Source organism: Ambystoma mexicanum, chromosome 7p (genome assembly GCF_040938575.1).
Source record: "Ambystoma mexicanum isolate Mex_15411 chromosome 7p, UKY_AmexF1_1, whole genome shotgun sequence".
Classification (NCBI taxonomy): Eukaryota; Metazoa; Chordata; class Amphibia; order Caudata; family Ambystomatidae; genus Ambystoma; species Ambystoma mexicanum.
The window spans coordinates 71,460,629-71,473,606 of record NC_090939.1 but is presented as its reverse complement, the minus strand read 5'-3'; the positions used below and the strand labels follow the sequence as shown (position 1 = coordinate 71,473,606).

The 12,978-nt window shown below is 43.5% G+C and overlaps 1 non-coding gene across 1 annotated transcript; it reads left to right on the top strand.

Annotated features, from left to right (window-relative positions):
• The first annotated feature begins 1,098 nt into the window (after positions 1-1,098).
• Positions 1,099-1,260, top strand: LOC138526623 (U1 spliceosomal RNA). The gene has a single exon (XR_011283667.1). It is a non-coding gene; the product is annotated as a U1 spliceosomal RNA (small nuclear RNA).
• The last annotated feature ends 11,718 nt before the right edge of the window (positions 1,261-12,978 follow it).

Here is a 12,978-nt window from a genome sequence, read left to right as displayed (position 1 = left end):
TTATAGATGTGGCCAGTGTGGTATCAAAGCATGGTGAATACCACATGTACAGCACAATATGTTACCCTAGTAGTGCCCCAATAACACACTGCAACCTGCAAATAGGTCTCAGTGGACCACCTGCCAAAGTTTCTGGAAGTTGCTTATTATCTTGATCTGTGATCTATGAAATGATCTGATATGATAGGTTATTTATAACGCGCTTAATACCCATGCAGCAGGGATCCCAATCATAAAAGTGAAACAGGCAAGCACAACAGGTATAACTTATTTTCACTCTTTTGGTAGCGCAGTCTGAGGGCAGCCTATACCCTTCAGGAGAGGTGTGAGCTGATACAGTTGCAACACAAAAAACAATAGTACTATGTTCCCAAAATACCTTAGTTCTTGTCTTTCGGATCTCAGCAGAGCCAGGCTTTTCAGCATCAGACCAGAAGCATGGGTGCCTTTGTGCTTGGCTGGGGTCAAGTCGGAGAGCAGCAGCGATGGGCCCCAATGATGCAGTTCTGTTTGGCAGTGGTGCTGATTTGCGGGTAGAAAACACTGGGAACAGTAGGCCGTGCCAAGTGGATGGCACTGGAAGACTCAGTGACCTCTGGGCCCGGACAAGGGAATACTTGCCTTTGGCGCTGTGCAGGCCTGGCTGACACAACATGTCATATGGTTACTGCAAAGATGTCAAAGCTTCAGCATTGTCATTGAGCATAACTCTGAGATTCAGGGGTGGTGGAGCGTCGAGGTCCAGGATGATTATGATGGTGTCAATGGGGCCAGCGCTGAGTAGCTCCGCTCAGGAGGGCCATGGGCCCGTGTGGGGCCGACAGGCCAGTGGGCAGACTGCAACAGGCCTGCTCGAGCCATCCTGCTTTTTATACAAATCTCGAGCCGAGCAGGGCCTGATGGGAGAAAGAAACTGCGCTACAATCTGCTCTTCTGCTGGTCTCTGCCTGCTGGAGCTTCCCCCTACACGCGGGACAGGCAGCTCTGCAGACGCTCAGAGCTTCCGGGGGTTGATGCTGGGTCAGGACCTGCCTTCTCACCCTCGCTTAGCGGGGCTTCCCAGAACTGACCCAACCCCTGCCCTATTGCATGCAACTCATACTTAGCTGGCAGGGGAGAATCTGATCTCAAGGGCAGATCTCCCAGGGTGAGGCTTACCCATTGCACATCGGATTTGCTGACCCCTGCTATGTTCCCAAATGCGGGATACACAACTGTATTATTTCTGGTAGTGGGGGACTCCGTTCGCGCTCTCCCCCCCGATTTATTGGTGAAAGAAAAGGTAAAGTGTGCACTAGGCCTGCTAGGTTGCATACTTTAAGATTGTGCTCACATTGCGTTTCTTCAATTAGGTTCACCTTTGGGTGATCGCTTTTCCACATTTTATCTGTTGAATTGAATTATGCTTCTTTCATCACCACAGAAGTAATGTGTATTACAGAGATAAGCTACCATATGTATTGGGCACACTGCACATGCTCAGGCAGCATCAATCATGCTTTGTACAGGACAATGCTGGCCTAAATTGGGAACAGCCAGCATAGACATGTTGCTACAGAGGCATATTTTGGGTACAACCAGCATGACAATGTGTTACATCAGTGACAGTGCTGTCTCACACTGTGGACACATTGATCATTAAAATGTGTTGTGTTGTAAAATGTTCTTTTCTGCTGTTGGTGACATGGAATTTTCATGTTCCCCTTTAGAACTGATTGCAACCTTATGGCTTTTTTGTCCCTTTTTCTGCTGTAAAATGCACCATTTCAACCCCATATTTGAAAAACAATTATTGGGGGGGAACCCCCCCAAACCCTCTCTAGAACCTTATAGCTCCCTCGCTACGCTCGGTCGCCCCCACTATTTCAGAAAAATATTAACACATAGACACTGAAAGAAATCACAAGCAACTAACCTTTGATCACTGCCCATGACACCAAAAGCTATCTTTGGGACAGCATGGCTATCACTGCCTGTGATGCTATTGTGTCAAAGGTCACACAATATCGCTTTTTAATATACTGCTTTGGGTGAGGTTGTTGACTTTTGGCTCGCCGGCCCACTGGGTGACAAAAAGTTAATGCTTTGGCCCCACATTCAGAAAGGTTGGACACGCCTGATCTAGAGGGAGGGATGGGGCTCTGGGTATGGATTTGGAGGGAGGGATGGGGCACCAGAGTGCCGATCTTGAGGGAGAGGAGAGGACACTTCGGTGTGTATCTGGAGGGAGGGATGGGGCCATGGGTGCAGATCTGGAGGAAGGCATTAGGCATGTAGGTGTGGATCTGGGGGGATGGATGGGGGCACCTTGGTTTGGATCTGGATGGAGTAAGGGGGCATCAGGGTGTCGAATTGGATGGATGGATGGGGAATCTGGGCGTCGATCTGGAAGGAGTAATAAGGCATCTGGGTGTGGATTTGGATGGAATGATGGGGCATCTGGGTGTGGATCTGGAGGGAGGGATGAGACATCTGCGTGTGGATCTGGAAGTAGTGATGGGGCATCTTGGTGTGGATCTGAAAGGAGGGTGTGGGGCACCTTGGTTTGGATCGGTCTGGGGGCAGGAATAGGGGCATCTGAGTTTGGTTTGGACTTTTAGGGTTTAACACAAGAGGACCATCGGGAGCCCTGAAACATCACAATTTAGTGTACCCAGTCATGAAGTATAATTCCAAGTCGCTTTTAGTTATAGAGTTTCCCCTAGAACCTGCTAGGCATTTATCAAACCCTAACCAATTTGCTATTGAAATAAAGATACTGTTTGAAACACTTTTTGAGAGTGATGCATATCATTGCCTTACGCTTCTCACAGGAGGCTGTCTGTCCTATTCATACAACACCCTACCCTGATAGGGATCAAAATAAGGATTTGGAGAGTGTGACATGACCAGTATGCATTGACAAGAGGGTATGGAATCCTCTCAGCCAGGGGGAGGGAGGGAGGCTTATCAGGGAGAAAGCCAGAGCCAGTCCTACCCCTGAGGTGGACGTTGGCATCTGAGGGGGTGCCAGTTCCTACACTCATGGCAGCGTGATGTATTGCAGCTCCCAATTGTCTCACACCATCCTCCTCTACAGAAAGCTCCAGCGTTTGTTTTCTCTCTTCCACAGAGACACCCGGAACTCTTTACGTGAAGATTATTTTCTACTCAAAATGACAAAAACGTCCCAATAAAAAACCAGACCAAAAAAAATAAAATGAATGAATGGTTCTCTAATTCCCTTTGTGTCTTTAAAACTTATTATCGGAAAAAAGAGAAACAGTGGCAAAAACAAATACCAAGATTCTTGTCTCGCTGCTAAAACTGCCTTCAGGGACTACAAGACATCCATTTTTTGTGCTAAATAAAGTTTTCTACTGGACACTATTAAGCAGGCTGTAAATAAACACAAGGAGTTGTTTGAGGTTATAAAGAAATGTTGCAATCCTCAATGCACATCATACACTGGACAATGAGTTCAACAAATTCTTCGAGTATACAGTTAGTTCGATAACAGACAATATTGCTAACTTACTAGCAGGCCATACAAGCCTCCGTACTGACCAAACCATCACAGGTACTCAGATGAGGTTTGTGTTCTCACCAGTATCTGCCGAGGTTACTCTTTCAATACTCGCCGCACTGAAACCTACCAACTTTAACGATGACTCTCTCTCAGCCTGCCTTGCACATCGTCAGGAATGTATTTCCTGCTTTGCTAACATTTCCATCACTCAAGGGATTGTTCCCCAGGAGCTGAAAGCTTCTATCCTAACACCTCTACTAAAAGAAAATCTCTTTGAACCATCATGTGTTGCAGAACTAACACCCCACAGCCGGCCTTTCTTTGCCTGAAAAGATACTTTAAAAGATAGTTACCCTTCAGCTGCAAAATTTCAGTGAAACTACCCAACTCCTAAATTCTTTCCAGTCTAGATTCAGGCCCTGCCATGGAGCATGCATAGCCTTGTTGACAGTCTGGGATGCTATCCTGAAATCTGCTGATGAAGGTGCCCTTATTTTGTTGGTGCTGATCAAATTATTGGCAGCATTCGACACAGTGGACAATATTGCTATCCAGACTCTCCAGTGTCACCCACATTTCTCATAACTCCTAAAAATGGTTCGAATCATTTTTATCCAATAGGATTCAGCAGTTTAAGATTGGACCATACTACTCTAGTTCCATACCAGTCACTTGTGGGGTTCTGCAGGGCTCAGACTTGTCCCGAACTCTGTATCATATATTTATAATATAAGGACGGGGGAGGGAAAGCACCAGAGAATCGTGGAGATTGGGAATGGAGATGGAAAATCAAAAGAAATTAAGGAAATTGTAAGTCCATAGCCAATTTCAAAGACCTTGGCAGAGGCACCAAAACAACAAATGGAAGGCCAAGTAAAATCATCTCCATTTGCTATGCCAATCATCTGGATGCAATCAACGTCAAATAAAAATCAGATAAAGTCTCTAAATCGAGGGGTGATCTTGACAATCCTAAAAAAAAGTGCCAAGCCTATATCTGATTTATAGCAAAGACATTGAATTTGTGAAATTTCCAGATATAACACAACCTCAGGTGGCAGAGATTGGATGCGCTTCAAGAGAGGTGTATACCGCCATCAATGAGGCAAAGGAGGAGCTGAAGAATTTAAATGTACTAGTTACAAATGGAAGGCCAGAGATGGTAATACAGCAAGAGGAAGGGGGTCAGAAAAGTAAATTACCTCAAGGGCCTAAAAACACATCTAAGTCAAATCCTGAATCGGCGATGAATGCATCAGTGGTCTCGGGGCAACCTCAAATGTAAATGCGCTATCTTTGTTGCCGGATATTCTTACAGAGGTTCTGCAGAAACTTGGCCTGGCACAAAAACGTCTTTGAAAATGATGGTTTAAAATGTTTTTGGTGGAACACGTGGGGTCCAAATAACATCCTCTCCAACCTCATGAAAAATTACCTTTTTGGGGAGGGAGATGCTATTATGCTACAGGAAACTTGGATGGTAAATCATATAGCAATAGAGGGTTTCTTTGTAGAGGCACAAGCCGCATCTCAAAAAGCGAGAGGGAGGCCGAGTGGGGGGATGATGATAGCTCTTAAGAACTCTAAATTTAGGGACATACACACCATTGATTGTAAGATACAAAGGCTCCAACTTTTTAAAGCGACGTTGAAGAGCTCTCAACAAGTCATGGAGCTGATAATTGGTAATATCTATTGGAACCCTGCAGGTTTAGGATTGGCTGCATTCTTGGAAAAACTAGCACAGGCCCTAGAAAAGGCGCTAACATTGTTCCTAGAAGCTAAAATAATACTAGGAGGGGATCTGAACTCCCAATGTGTAAAATTATCGAAATAACAAACAAACCAAGGAGGAAGGAGGGTGACAGAGAATGGTCACTCATGGATAGATTTCTTCAGTTTGTGGGATTTAAAAATGGCGAATGGAAATATACCTGGGGATATACCCGCAAAACCTACGAGAATCCAAGGTGCAGTGGTTTCAAAATTAGACTACCTTTTCATCTCAAACTCACTTTTTGAACAAAAGGTAACGCTAGCTATTCGTGAGGGAGGTGGCAGTGACCACTTGAGGTTAGAACTCTCATTTCCGGAAGTATTATCAGAAACAAAGTTGAGAGACAAACAAAAATTGGAATGCAGGAAAGGGAAAATCTGAATCCACAAATATAAAGCTGGGGGACTGAAACTAAACGAGAAACTCATAGCCCTGCCGGAATCGCTCCAATATGAAAACTGTTTACCCTCAGGTTTCTCAAAATTAATTTGGTCAATCTGTCCGCCAAGAACAAGTGGGGACGTTCCTAAATACATACATAAACATATATTTGATGAAGAGACCATGGTGAAGAAAAAAGAACATAACAGAAATCTACGGTTGATCAAAAAAACTCATAAAGGGAATATGGAGGCAATCAAAGATGAGATAAGATTGCTGAAAAAAAAAATACAAAGACTGGTCCATATCAAGGAAAATAATCAGACATCAGCAAGGTGGTGAACATATGTTGGAGTTAATTACAAAAAAGAATTTGAAGGATTTCTGGTCTGTCATTCATAAACTTGAGGGAAACTCAGCAACCCAGCTCTGTAATTTGGTCATAGAAGAAGACTGGATTAGCCATCTAAAATCTGTCTTTGGGAAACCAATCAAAACTACATTTGAATATGATATGCAGATAAACTGGAAATTGTCATTTGGCGAAACCCTCATTAAAGATTTGATTATGAAAGGATATTCCTCAAAGACGGCAGGACCGAATGGTCTCACCTATCAAGTAATGAGGAATATGCCGGACCTGTGGTCAAAGTTGCTTACCTGGCTTTTTTTGGAGATCATAGCCAGAAAGCAACTCCCTTCATCATGGAGTTCCGCAATTATTATTCCTCTGTTCAAGGGGGAGATAGGACGGTGGCAGCAAACTATCGTCCTATCGCCCTTCTGGACATTGATAGTAAGATTTTCATGAAACTATTATTAGGTGAATTGGAGGCTTGGGAAAGAAAGGCAAATATTATATCTAGATGCCAGACAGGTTTCAGGAAGGGGCTTTCCACCGCAGTCAATGGCATTTTGTTAAATCTATTAAGTGAGAAGACATTGAAGAAAGGGGAAAAACAGTTATACGGGGCATGGGTGGACTTCTCCAAAGCCTTCGATCAGATTGATAGAGGAAGGCTCTGGCAGAAATTAAGATCAAAGGGAATTCCAGAAGGATTGTTGGGCATGTTGATAGAATGCCATAGGGAGAACAACATCAGAGTACGTTTGGATGAAGAAGGCCATTTATCAGAACCAGTGAGGGTAAATTGGGCGGTGAGGCTGGGTTGTCTGGGAGCTCCTTTGTTTTTCAATCTTTATACATCTGACATGGGGGACTTTTTAGCTCCCTTTGCATTAGCATGTCCAGTATTAAATGGGGTCCACCTACACTGGCTTGCCTATGCAGATGATGTTGTTCTCCTAGATAGAACTGCGATGGGGTTACAACGATTGTTGAATGGACTTTTTAGCTATGCAAATATAAATGGGCTCTCAATCAACCCTACAAAATCTAAAATCTTAGAGTATAGACAGAAAAACAAGCATGTTACTTCCCATAGTTGGTTATTGGGGGGAGAGAGAATAATGAGAGTAGAAGAGTTGGTCTACCTCGGCTATAAAATCTTTGCTAGCCCAGCATTATATAAGATTGAGCATGAAATTTCCCTGAAGCTTAAACCACTGACGGCCCAGGTGAAAATGATACTTGGGAAATATGGAAGATTTTCCATTATCCCAGTCTTAAAATTCTATCAAGCAAAAATTGTCCCGATCTTACTGTATGGACTAGAGGCAAAACCTCACTTATGGGATACTCAGTGGCAAAGATGGGAAGGCAGCGTTTGGAAACATGTATCTAGGCTGCCTATGAGTTTATCAATAGACAATCCACGTCTTGAATTAGGCCTGAGGTCTCTTGCATCACAAGCAGGTTGGAAACTGATACCACTCTGGCAAAAGATCATCACCGCTCAAGAAGACTCACTATATGCGGTTATAGGCGCCCATGTAAAATCAGGGAAATCCCCCATCTTGGACAATTTAAAACTGTTGGTGGAAAACTCACTGCGGAATACTGACATAGAGATTAAGCTCTTAATTGAAGATCCGACAAAAGCAAAAAAGAAATGGGATGAAATGGACTGGATCCATACTATTGAGAAAATAAGAACATGCACACGCCCGAACCCCCTCCAGATGACAGATCGGAAATTGGGTGTTCTGAATAAATATTTAGTAAAATTTCCTGATTGGAGAATCAGAAATAAGTTCTTAAGGTTGAGGTTGAATGTTACCAAAACAAGAGAAGTCTTAGCAAAAAGAGGAATGGGCGCTCAGGCAATAAAGGTCTGCAAGATCTGTGAAAACCCGGAACAGCAGTCTATCAAACATCTACTGCTGTTCTGTGAAGGTACAGCAGAAGCTAGACAACACCACTTCAGTAAATTCGCTCAATCTGCTCTTTACTCTACACAGGATTCCTGGTGGGAAAGACTTATTGGTGGTAATTCACAGGAAATTACAATTGCAGTGATACAGATGTTGGAGAGCTGTAAAATTGAGTCCTAACCTGAAAATCAGGATTACGTTTGAAATTAACTGTTATTATACTGGACATCTGAATTTGTTTCAAGAAACGACTCAGAATTGCGCTCAAATTCACTGCAACTGTTTACCTGACCGATAGAAAAAGGAAATTATATGTTATCAGGGTATTATCTTCTCCTGTTCTGGGTGGAAAAGTATATTCTTTCTTCTTTTTACTTTTGAACCTGGAGTGTATGAATAATTTTTATTTTGTTTTTTTTAAAAATGTGGTTTTTAGATTTGGATATACGATGAAACTGTTGTAAAAGGTAAATGTTAATCATATACAACAATAAAAATAAAATTAAAATAAAAATATTTATCCAGGATTTTTCCTAAATGTAAGTTAAACTACCACTCATATGCGGAAGACGCACAGATTTACAAGTGTGTAACCAACTTCCTTGACTCACTACAGCCCCATTACTTGCGGATTGTGCTCTAAAAGTTCAAAAATGGGTGTAGGCAATTACATTACAACCAAATCCCTCTAAAACTGAGGTTATCCTTTTGGGCCCTTAAAACATCCTCAGCACCAAAACAAAGCTGCCTCCTTGCCCTTTGCCTTTGATCTCCTAACATCTTTTGCCAGCCAGGTAGGGAACCTGGGTATTTCTAGCAATCAAATCTGGTCTTCGACCATCATGTGGAGGAAACCATCAACGCCATCTATTTTTGCCTTCCTTTCATCTAAGTTGGACTATTGCAATTCCATTTTGGCAGGGATCTCGGTAAATCAACTCACATGGCTGCAAAAATCACAAAATACTGCTGTGAGGCTCCTTTTTCAGATCCTAAAAGTTTACATCAGTTTATCCATATCGGAGGAATTTGCACTGGTTACCAGTACGGCAAAGAATCACTTTCTAGATTGTCTTGTTTTCAAGTGCCTTAATGGACACGCCCCTTCATATCTTATGGCTAAAATAGTTCCTCACTGTACATCTCGCACCTTGGAACTCGCTGCCCACCAAACCCAGACAGACACATTCTTACCTGACATTTAGAAAAAGCCAGAAAATCCACCTTTTTCAGTAAACTTTAAGAATCCACTTAGATTATCTTATATTTACGACCTGTGCCCAGAAGCAATGTAGTCTGCCTGGTTCTTCTGTAAGCGAAGTTATGAACTTGGCAAATAACTCAACCATGACAGAACATACTAGAACCATGCACCCGAAGAGTAGCAGCAGCCAACAAGCAAGCAGAGTCTCCCACATGGAGCCACTGCGCAGGAGATAGAGGCATAATGGGGCCACGGAGCACAGAGGACCGCAAAGCGAGCATCGTCTGTCTCTGAACACCAGCAGGAGCCCAGCCTGAAAAGTAATCCAAAGCTAAGACCACCAAAGACATGGGCAGGGGGCAGATGCCATACACAAAGACATAACAACTTGGGGGAATGGCTGCTGAGGCACCCGTGACATGAACAAGAGCAGGATGAAACCGGAATTGCTGTTGCTGGAGTGTGTCAAACCTGTGCAAAGAAAGGGGGTGGACTTAGCCCCTATTTTGAAGCCTACATTCCTCTAATACCACCCAGAAGGGGAGTACAGGTCCAGATTGGTTTGGGCAAGGAACCAATGGGAGCAGGTGGAGCACCATAAAAGTGGCAGGAAGTGGTGGGTTGTTTATGTGAGGTCAGAGATGGTGGAACGAGAGACCAGCAGGAGGAAGGCACAGCTGAGTAGGGAGGTAATTCTGGAGAATTTATTATTTCCCAGCCCTTTTAGGCCTCCCTGGATGGCATTCGGAAGACCCAGCAGTCTCTGGCGTGCATTCCTGCGTGCATGCGTGCGTGCGTGTGTATTGAGAGTGGGGAAGAGGGAAAGAGTCTGCCACCAACCCCATGCACAGTCAGCCTTTGATTGTACGTGGAAGTGAGGGAGGTCTAGCAAATGTGTCATTTCTGCACACCTTTTGGTGCTTTACCAGTCTGAACTCTCACCCTTTGAATAATATCGCCACATGACTCCTCCTCAGCTAAAAGCATTCATTGTTGACAGGAACATAATAAAGAAACCTTTATTTTCTTGGGTACCCTGTTAAGGTGACCATTTTAATTTCAAACACTTACCTTGCCTTTGCTCACGCTGAGTGTCTGCCATGAACTAATTCTGGGAGAAATCCAAAGGACTGTCTTCAACAGTCTTTTATCATTATTCAGGCTGAGGGACCTGACAGACTTAAAGAAGTGTCTATTCTCTTACTGAAGCCTAACTTGGAGAGTTTGCAAATACATAAGCCACTGCAGCCTTCACTGGTTATGGGACGCGCTTAGCCACCCCCTCCCCAAGAGACTTTTTTTGGAAGGTGAATAGCTGCATCTCCACCACACACCTCTGCCTCTCTGGAGCCAACTGAAGCCAACATACACCCCACCACTCCTACAAGAACCTCTCCTACAGACTCATTGGAAGAAAACATCACAACCATGTTCTCAACGTCCAACCCATTGGAGAACATAAACATTCAGCTCAGTGTATTCAACCAATCTACAGGGCTTCTGACAGCTTTAACACAGATGGATTTAGCTTGTGCAACTGTTGTTGGAAAATAAAGTTGTCCAACAATTTTTGGTGGATTATAGGGTAGCATGACCATTTTTATGTTAAACCTGTTGTGACCTGAATGGAGAGAATAAAGAATACCCATTACATTCAAATCTTTATAATATAACATTTTTAATCAGTTCCTCACATTTTGAAAGTAATTTAATAATCAGATAAATCTGATTTACTGTTCAGACTTGTATATCACTAACACATCTACGTAAACTATCCATCGGCCCGGGAGGAGAGCTCAGGGGCAACGTGCTCACCTTGGAAGCAAGACGAAACAGAGCAACACATGTTCGATCCCCGGGTCCGCGCTTAGAAACCTCTGGGTATTAAGCACGTTATAAATAACCTATCATATCATATCCTTGCAAATCCTAAATAATGAACTGTTTTTATGTATTTATTTTAACAAAGCATTAATAAAGAAACATATTAGAATTTCAACAAATATAAAAATAGAAAAAGAGGTACAGGCGCCTCTGCGAAAACGAACACGGCTTAATGCCTTGTTCTATGGAAAGGTGCCACTCTAGAGTCTCAAATCACATTTTAGCTCACTGTACCTTTCACAAAGGAGGAAAATCCATTTGCATATCAGTCTTTGTCCTGCCCACTTGAGCAGTTCAGCATCGAAATACTAGGCAATTCTCCTTTGAACAAGAGTACCAACAGCAACCCAAGACACGTGTTTCAGCCTAGTCGCCCTCATCAGTGAGATAGAGCTGTGCCTCTCTGAGCACAGTGAGCAAGGGGTCCATGTCTGGATTAACCCTAGGTGATTTAGGGTGACCAGCCCTAAATTCATTAAACATAGGAAAAGAGGTACGGGCGCCCCTCTGTGAGAACAAACACAGCTCAATGACCTGTTTTATGGGAAGGTGCCCACTCGAGAGTCTGCAGCCACATTTTAGCTCACTGTACCTTTCAGAAAGGAGCAATATTAATACACTGATATGCAAATGGATATTCTTCCTTTGTGAGGAACGCATCGCCCATCAGTCCTTTTCTATCGCCAGGTCAGAGATCTTTAAGCAATAACAGAGGAACCTTATTAGAGGGGACGGCGGGCGGGCGGGCGTATGGAGGAAAGAGGACTATGGACTAGGAGTAAGGTGGTCACTACGGTGAGTAACCTGGTTATACTCCTACATCCCGTCCCCTTTCTTCCATACTTATGGGAGATTCCCAAGCACTCCTTACAGGAACTTCGGGTGGATGGAAAACCCCTTACTGAAAAAGGTTCTTCAGCACAGCCTGACCAAACTGAGCATCAGATATGGAGCTCAGATCTAGACAATGTTTACAAAAAGCCGATGGGGAGGCCCAAGTAGCTGCCTTTGCGATGGTCTCCCAGGGGACATATTTCTGAAAGACAACTTTCCCCGCACCAGGTGTGCATGAATACCTTTAGGAGGCTGCAGTCCTTGGACAGTGTAAGACTCCATAATGCAGAGATACGAGGGGGTTGAGTCGAAGGCTTCCCAAGCCAATAGCTTCACAGGAGGTCGCTAAGGCCTTGCAAAAGAGCTAGATTGCTACTAGCTCAGAACAAAAAAATCACAGTGGAGGAACAAAACAATATAAATTTATTTAACAGGAAGACGTTTTTGAGTTTTTTTGTGCCATTGTGTGGCATATATGCATACAATAAATCTGCATTATAGTGGATTAGTATACAGTAGTGACAGTCTATTTTATGTGTTGTTTACTATCAAAACACATTGACGATGTCGACACTTGAGTTTGTGTTTCTGGTTCGGTGAATAGATGACATGAGGCAGTGGCTGATAGAAATGGAGCAGCGCTGCACTGAGGATACCGAACTGTCTTCAGGACTTGGGGGTCGAGTTCAGACTTGGTGAATGAGTAAGGCGTCGTCCTATAGTAAAAGAGGCTATGTTAAAACCAGTGAGAATAAAGCATGTCCACTAATGGTGAGAAGAGCAAGGCGAAGGACCTACCATATCGACGTTGATAAACGCCATGGCTGTGGTCTGAGTAAATAGCAGCTACTGGAATTGCGGCTGGGGGGGTCAGTCTGCAGATGTCACAGGCCCCGATCTAAGTCAAAAGGAAGTCAAAATGACTGGTGAGAATTAATCAGTGCAGAGGCCGTGTAGTGATTCAAAAACGCAATTATTGCAAGTCCGTTATTTAGTGGTGCTTAAATATGAGGATGAAGATGCACGAAAACAATTAATGTGCAGACTGCATAATTGCCAGTGCAGGGCGCGAGTAATAAAGGGTTCTGGACAACAACAAGGGTGAATATGAATTAA